The sequence below is a fragment of the Pseudophryne corroboree genome, chromosome 2, assembly GCF_028390025.1.
Source record: "Pseudophryne corroboree isolate aPseCor3 chromosome 2, aPseCor3.hap2, whole genome shotgun sequence".
NCBI lineage: Eukaryota > Metazoa > Chordata > Amphibia > Anura > Myobatrachidae > Pseudophryne > Pseudophryne corroboree.
This window is the reverse complement of record NC_086445.1, coordinates 386,985,674-386,994,485: the sequence shown is the minus strand read 5'-3', so window position 1 is coordinate 386,994,485 and position 8,812 is coordinate 386,985,674. Positions and strand designations below refer to the sequence as shown.

At 45.9% G+C, this 8,812-nt stretch overlaps 1 pseudogene; it reads right to left on the bottom strand.

The window, feature by feature from the left end:
• Window positions 1-7,521: 7,521 nt before the first annotated feature.
• Window positions 7,522-7,640, bottom strand: LOC135051622 (5S ribosomal RNA; annotated as a pseudogene).
• Between the last annotated feature and the right edge of the window lie 1,172 nt (window positions 7,641-8,812).

The following is an 8,812-nucleotide window of genomic DNA, read 5'->3' as shown; positions in this document are numbered from 1 at the left end:
CTTCTCCCAGGAAGTGAATTCTGTCTCAAATGATCGTGAATGGTCTACTTGTTCTGATGAGAAAAGTCTTTCTTCTGAAGATGAAAGTTGGGAAGACTTTTTCTTCTTCAAGGATCCTCATCACAGGACGACTGGTTTACGGTCAACATCCCAGAGTTCCAGATTTCCAAGACCTTCCAGTTGTCGATGTTCCTGCAGCCACTTCAGCTCTTCAGCAGTTCTCTCAGGTTTGGGCAAAGATTCATCTTTCTCTCAAGAAAGCATTTCGACAGTACAAGGTCTTTGATGATCAGAAAAGACGAGCAGTTCCCAGTTTAAAGCCAGGTGATAAAGTCTGGTTATCTACTAGTAATCTCCACCTTAGAGTTCCCTCCATGAAGTTTACTCCGTGGTTTATTGGTCCGTTTCCAGTTGAACAAGTAATTAATCCAGTGGTTTATGAGCTGAAATTGACTCCTTATTTGAAAATCCCAAAACTCATTTTATATCTCTCTCCTTAGACCCGATTCTTAACCGTTTTCAGAAAGCTCTTCCAGCAGCTTCAATAATCCAAACTCATCGGGGTGTTGAGTATGATGTGGAGAAGATCCTGGACTCACGTTGTCAGTATGGTCATCTACAGTACCTGATTGACTGGTCCGGGTATGGTCCTGAGGAGAGGAGTTCGGTTAACGCCACTGATGTCCATGCTCCATGGTTAGTCCAAGCTTTCCATAGACTGTTTCCTTCTAAGCCTCGTGTGTGTTCGGTGCCCACCCATAAAAGGGGGGGGGGGGGGGGGAGTACTGTCAGGAATCAGCATTCAGTAATGTCTCACTTACTGGCGTGCAGGCCTCCGGAGGTCACGGCACCAGTATGCGGCTGTATGAGCATCCTGTCTGCGGAGCACAGTACCCACTATTGTGGTGAACCCCTGAAGTCCATTCTGCGGGTGCCCTTCTGTGTACCGGCCATCTGCACAGCATGGGTGCCGCCATGACACTTGCGGTCAGCTGACCAAAGAGCACCCAATCCTGTGCTGTGACTGCTCACATGATCCAAGTATCCAATGACTGCCGACCAGGGGGTATAAGTCAAGAGCATCGGCTCAGTCTCATCACCTTGGACAACACGTCGCATTGCTGCATAGCATCTCCTGGTTCCAGTTTCCAGTTCCAATCTCCAGTCTTCAATCTCCTGTTTCCAGTGATCTCCTATTTCTGGCACATCCAAGTGATCTCCCAGTTCCAGTATTCCTGTGGAACTAAAGGTCCCAGCATTTACTTCAGCTCCAACTTCTGCTACAGTCAGCATCCACCTTTTGCAGTAAGAGACTTTCTTCAGGTGCAATTCATTATCTTCACCTGTGTATGGTTAACTTGCATTCAGCATTGTGCTATGGCATCTGGCACTTAATACAACCACTTCATATGTGTTTCAAGTTGTCTCCTACTTAACCTTGCTTGGTTGTGGACTTTGCATTACAAACTGACTGTGTGGAGTATCGTTGCTGGTTTCCAAACCAACTGTGGGAGTGATCAACATCTGATTGCTATACTAGTTTCCAGACTAGTTCATTGCCTGTATTTCATTGCCTAATTACTGCACTGGTTTCAAGACCAGCTAAATATCTGTGACTGTTTATTTCATCGTTGTCAGCATTTCTTGTACCAGCCATCTCAAGTTATCATCTGCTTCAATTCCTGTATATATTCGTGAGCATTTAATAAACATCATTGCGCACATGCACAGGAATATCCTCAGTTTCTCCATCACACTACCACTGACCCACTAGTGCCCTCCGGAGACAGACATAACCACAGATCTGACACGAGGGTCTTCACCAAAGTGATGGCAGAGATGATGGTTCTCCTACACAAACAGGGGGTGAACATAATTCCATATCTAGACGATCTGCTGATCAAGGCATTGTCCAAGGAAAAGTTAAGATCCATTGCTCTCACGACGCATCTGCTCAAGGAGCAAGGTTAGATTCTGACCCTTCCAAAGTCTCATCTGGAGCCGACAAGGAGGCTGTCTTTCCTGGGGATGATCCTGGACACGGAGGTGCAGAGGGTGTTTCTACCAGTGGAGAAAGCGTTGGTGATTCAAACCATGGTCCGGGATGTCTTGAAGCCTGCCAGGGTGTCGGTTCATCAGTGCATCCGCCTTCTGGGGAAGATGGTTGCCTCCTACGAAGCTCTGCAGTATGGAAGGATTCATGCTCGATCCTTTCAACTGGATCTCTTGGAACAGTGGTCGGGATCTCACCTACACATGCACTAGAGTATACGTCTGTCTCCAAAAGCCAGGATTTCGCTCCTCTGGTGGCTACAACTACCACACCTTCTGGAGGTCCGAAGGTTCTGAGTTCAGGACTGGATCCTTCTAACCACGGATGCAAGTCTAAGAGGTTGGGGAGCAGTCACTCAAGGGGAAAACTTCCAAGGAAGGTGGTCGAGTCAGGAGTCCTTTCTTCCGATAAACATCCTGGAGCTAAGAGCCGTATACAACGGTCTTCTTCAAGCAGCACACCTTCTACGGGATCGGGCTGTTCAGGTGCAGTCAGACAACGTGACCACAGTGGCCTACATAAACCGACAACGCGGAACGAAGAGCAGGGCTGAAATGTCAGAGGTAACAAAAATCCTCTGGGCAGAAAGGCACGCTGTAGCGATGTCAGCAATCTTCATTCCGGGAGTAAACAACTGGGAAGCGGACTTCCTCAGCAGACACGATCTCTATCCAGGAGAGTGGGGCTTCCACCCAGAGGTGTTTGAGGAGGTAACCGGTTGGTGGGGGGTTCCTCACATAGACATGATGGCCTCCCGCCTCAACAAGAAGCTGCGGAGGCATTGTTCCAAGTCGAGGGACCCACAGGCAGGGGCGGTGGACGTACTAGTAACGCCGTGGGTGTTCACGTCAGTGTATGTATTCCCTCCACTTCCTCTAATTCCAAGAGTTCTACAACTTGTAAAAAAGAACAAAAGTTCTGGCAAGCCTCATTGCTCCAGACTGGCCAAGGAGGGCTTGGTACGCGGATCTGCTGGATCTACTGCTGGAAGATCAAAGGTCCCTACCTCTTCAGGAGGATCTTCTACTGCAAGAGCCGTTAACTTATCAAGACTTACCACGGCTACGTTTGACGGCATGGCAGTTAAGCAAAAGATCTTAGCTCGAAAGGGTATTCCGAGCAAGGTTATTCCTACCCTGATACAGGCTAGGAAGGGGGTAACGTCTAAACATTACCATCGAATTTGGAAAAAATATGTGTCTTGATGTGAATCAAAGAAATTTCCTGCGGTGGCGTTTCAACTTGGACGTTTCTCCTTTTCCTGCAAGCAGGTGTGGATATGGGCCTGAGATTGGGCTCCATCAAGGTCCAGATCTCAGCTTTGTCCATTTTCTTCCAGAAACAATTGGCTGTCCTCCCTGAGGTTCAGACCTTTTTAAAAGGGGTTCTGCACATCCAGCCTCCCTTTGTGGCGGCAACGGCACTGTGGGATCTTGATGTGGTATTACAGTACCTGCAATCGGATTGGTTTGAGCCTCTACAGGAGGCTGAAATCAAGTTTCTCACGTGGAAGGTGGTAACTTTGTTGGCCTTGGCTTCGGCTCGACGTGTGTCGGAATTGGGGTCTTTGTCCTGTAAAAGTCCCTATCTGGTCTTTCATGAAGATAAGGCGGAACTTAGTACTCATCAACAGTTCCTTCCTAAGGTTGTGTCGGCTTTTCATATCAACCAACCTATTGTGGTGCCAGTGGCTACTGACTCAATTGCTTCAAAGGCCTTGGATGTTGTGAGGGCTTTGAAGATTTATGCGAAGAGGACGGCACTTCACAGAAAATCTGACACTGTTTGTCCTCTATGATCCCAAGAAAATTGGGTGTCCTGCTTCTAAGCGGTCGATTTCCCGCTGGATCAGGTTCACCATCCAGCATGCATATTCTACGGCATGATTGCAGTGTCCAAAATCTGTTATGGCCCACTCTACTCGTAAGGTGGATTCTTCCTGGGCGGGGTGTCTCGGCTGTACAGCTTTGCCGAGCGGCTACTTGGTCTAGATTGAACACATTTGCTACGTTTTACAAGTTCGATACTTTGGCCTCTGAGGACCTGAAGTTTGGTCAATCAGTTCTGCAGGAGCTTCCACGCTCTCCCTCCCGTTCTGGGCGCTTTGGTACATTCCCATGGTACTAATGTGGACACCAGCATCCTCTAGGACGTAAGAGAAAATAGGATTTTAATTACTTGCCGGTAAATCCTTTTCTCGTAGTCCATAGAGGATGCTGGGCGCCCTCTCGGCGTTTCGTGATCCTGCAGTGGTTGTTTGGTTCAGTACTGCCTGGTTCCTAGGTAAGTTCTGCGTTCTTTATTGTTTCAGTACTGTTTCAGCTGTTGCTGAGTTTTCCGGCATGTTGGCTGGATTTGCCTTGCTGTGTGAGCTGGTATGAATCTCGCCACTATCTGTGTATTTCCTTCTCTCGAAGTATGTCGTCTCCTCGGGCACAGTTTCTAGACTGAGTCTGGTAGGAGGGGCATGGAGGAGCCAACCCACACTGTTAAACTCTTAAAGTGTCAATGGCTTCTGGTGGACCCGTCTATACCCCATGGTACTAATATGGACCCCAGCATCCTCTACGGACGAGAAAAGGATTTACCGGTAGGTAATTAAAATCCTATTTTGACACACCCCACCCAAATCTAACTCTCTCTGCACATGTTATATCTGCCCCACCTGCACTGCACATGGTTTTGCCCATTAGAGAAAAATGTTGTTTTGCAATCAACCTTGAATTAGACCCATAGTCGTCTACTGGTATCCAATATACTAGTTCTCTTGTATTCTATAAAACAGATGCAATGTCTTATATGTACATCTTATTTTGACAATTCAATAGTCTATTCCACTTTAGACCACTAGATGAGGCTATTAGATGAACTGTGCTCCTTTATCGTGTACTATACTAGAGTCTGTTTCAATATACATTAAATATAACTCCTGCCTGCAACACTAGTAAAAGTAGACCAATCTCCTGTATGAACATATATGGTACAGACAGCTTGACAAAGGGGTTACTTGTCTGTCCAGGCATATTACTAGTATAGTAGCTATGGATCTCAGGTGCATTAGTATAGGATTTGTTTCTCACCAATAGCTGAGCTGATTCAGCTATATAGGCAGTCCAACCCTGCCTCCTAGCTAGTCACCAGCCGCTCTAGATGGATCTGAATGGTGCTTTATTTTACGGTCATATCCGCTTTCTTCTATTAGCTGCTGCCACTGGCCTCTGTCCTTTCAGCCCTCCCTCATGCCATCACTATGTTAATGGACACCAGGGATACCTTATACATACCACCCAACTGTCCCAATTTGCGCAGGACAGTCCCGTTTTTTCTAGACTGTCTCGCTGTCCCAGTAGGTGGACAAACGCATCATGTTACCGGATAAAACGACCGTGGAATGCAGGTGGAACACACTGGAAGCAGGTGTTCCGAACCCAGAAGTCGCGGAACGCACCTATCAGCATCCCCTGCTTAACTGGACTCTGCTACACAGCTCCAAGGCATTGCTGGGCCTCCAAAGCCGCCGCAGTGCGCGCAATTGAACAGAGCTGGCGCTAGTACACAAACTGTGAATTATTTCTATTAAGGCACACAGCAGCAAAAAGCTGCATTGGGACTGATTACCCTTAAGTAAAGCTGTGCATTAACGTATCCACAGCGGACTCTCAAACACCTGAACCTCAAAGCCCAGTGAAGTATTATTTCTAATGGCTTACTAATAGAGACTGCTTTACTAATAAACTGTGCTCTTCCTTCATGCTTACCTATTGCAATTAACAGCCAACATATGCATTCCTAAATATTTCTTGCTTTAAAACCAGCAAGTGTGAATCTATTAGAAAGGACAGTATTTTTCTAGTTTTTTTAATGTTCCTGTCATAATTTATGCATTGATGTTAGTGATATCACACTTACTGTATCTTAATAATTTTCTTTTTGAAGAATAAATTGTATGTTTGTTAAACCAGCAGCTGTATCAACTTTCTCTATTCTTTTTTGAGCGCCCACACTACTTTTCCTTTTTTTCTAGTTTAAACACATTGGTGGATACCCAGATCCTCCTTGTGTGGGCAGCCATTAGGATAAAATACTCAGCTTAGTTGTTTTTTTTTTATATAGCGCCCACTATTTTTCTCCCTTGAAATGTATATGTGCAGTACTAAAGGCACTGCCCCCAATGCAATAAAAGTAATAGGTGTACACACATCTCATCACAACAGACTTTAAATAATACATTTACATGTCACTAGATAAAATAGGATTTTAATTACCTACCGGTAAATCCTTTTCTCGTAGTCCATAGAGGATGCTGGGGTACACATTACTACCATGGGGTTTAGATGGGTCCACTAGGAGCCATTGGCACTTTAAGAGTTTTAGAGTGTGGGCTGGCTCTATGCCCCTCATACCAGACTCAGGGGCAGATTTACTAAGCTCAGTGAAATGATAAAGTGGAAGGAGTTAAAGCACCAGCCAGTCAGCTCCTGTCATTTTTCAAACAGAGCCTGTGACATGACACTTAGGATCTGATTGGCTGGTACTTTATCACTGTGCAATTTATCACTTAACCAGGCTTAATAAATCTGCCCTTCCGTCTAGAAACTGTGCCCGAGGAGATGGACAACTTTGAGAAAAGGATTTTACACAGATAGTGGCGAGATTCACACCACCTCACACATACAAGGAAAACCAAGCTAACCAGCTTGAAACATCAGCAACGGCTGAACAATATTACTTAACCAAGTAACAAAACAGTACTTACCCAAAAACTAAGCAGTACTGAACTAAGTAACCACTGCAGGATCACAAAACGCCGGGCGGGAAAAGGATTTACCGGCAAGTAATTAAAATCCTATTTTCTCTTACGTCCTAGAGGATGCTGGTGTCCACATTAGTACCATGGGGATGTACCAAAGCTAATGTATACGTAAAGAGAAAAGTATGACTCTTGTTTGGGCGCACTCTTCAGTTAACTAGATGTAAAGAGATAGTATCTAAAAATTGATTTAATCTTTATTTCAACTTTCTAAAATAAACTAAGAAGCAGAACAAACTAAATGGTGTTGGGACAGGTACAGGTGTCCCTGCTGGAGAGAGAGATTTCCCAGGATGGGAATAAAAATGTTCAGATCTCAATTATGCCTGGATAACAGCATATCGGAAGATGGCTACATGTTAAGCTACTTCCGTCTGTTCAAGATCTGTACAAACTGTGTTTGTATTGATGCAGCCCTAAAAAGGGTTAATTCGTGAGTGGGATAACCCAAACACTGAATAACAATTCTATTAGGCACCACTGTTGTATTGATGCAGCCCTAAATTGGGTTAATTCGTGCGTGGGAGGACCCAAACATTGAATAACAGTTTTCTTAAGCACCACTGTCTAGGTGAGAGGAGGAAGAATAAAGAAGGAGGAAAATTAGGTGTAAGTGGTGATACTGCTGTTGGTGTGGTTTTCACAGGAAAACAGAGTCTTCCTACTTCACTGGGTATTCCCTAGTGGTCGCCCATCTAGGTACTAACTCAGCCCACCTAGGTTTAGCTTCCAAGATCGGACGAGATTGGGCGTGAACGTAGGGGTATGGTCGTAGGAATGTAATCCTATGGCACCAATGAGAGTGCACCGAAGAGGAGGATTGATTCCTCCTGGGAAACGGAATGCTAAGAATGCATAAGGGAGGAGAAAGATGAGGGCTAGATGAGTAGGTGTGAATCTGCTGTCCACGTTAGACTGGAGAGACGTGTCTCCTGGGGGACACGCACCCCAGAATCATGGATGAGAGTTCACAGAAGGAAGGGAAGTGGGAAAAAATAAGATTTTACTTACCGATAAATCTATTTCTCGGAGTCCGTAGTGGATGCTGGGGTTCCTGAAAGGACCATGGGGAATAGCGGCTCCGCAGGAGACAGGGCACAAAAAGTAAAGCTTTTTCCGATCAGGTGGTGTGCACTGGCTCCTCCCCCTATGACCCTCCTCCAGACTCCAGTTAGGTACTGTGCCCGGACGAGCGTACACAATAAGGGAGGATTTTGAATCCCGGGTAAGACTCATACCAGCCACACCAATCACACCGTACAACTTGTGATCTAAACCCAGTTAACAGTATGATAACAGCGGAGCCTCTGAAAGATGGCTTCCTTCAACAATAACCCGAATTAGTTAACAATAACTATGTACAATTTATGCAGATAATCCGCACTTGGGATGGGCGCCCAGCATCCACTACGGACTCCGAGAAATAGATTTATCGGTAAGTAAAATCTTATTTTCTCTATCGTCCTAGTGGATGCTGGGGTTCCTGAAAGGACCATGGGGATTATACCAAAGCTCCCAAACGGGCGGGAGAGTGCGGATGACTCTGCAGCACCGAATGAGAGAACTCCAGGTCCTCCTTAGCCAGAGTATCAAATTTGTAAAATTTTACAAACGTGTTCTCCCCTGACCACGTAGCTGCTCGGCAAAGTTGTAATGCCGAGACCCCTCGGGCAGCCGCCCAAGATGAGCCCACCTTCCTTGTGGAGTGGGCCTTTACAGATTTAGGCTGCGGCAGGCCTGCCACAGAATGTGCAAGTTGGATTGTGCTACAGATCCAACGAGCAATCGTCTGCTTAGACGCCGGAGCACCCATCTTGTTGGGTGCATACAATATAAACAACGAGTCAGATTTTCTGACTCCAGCTGTCCTGGCAATATATATTTTTAATGCTCTGACAACGTCCAGTCACTTGTAGCCGCAGGCACTACAATAGGCTGGTTCAGATGAA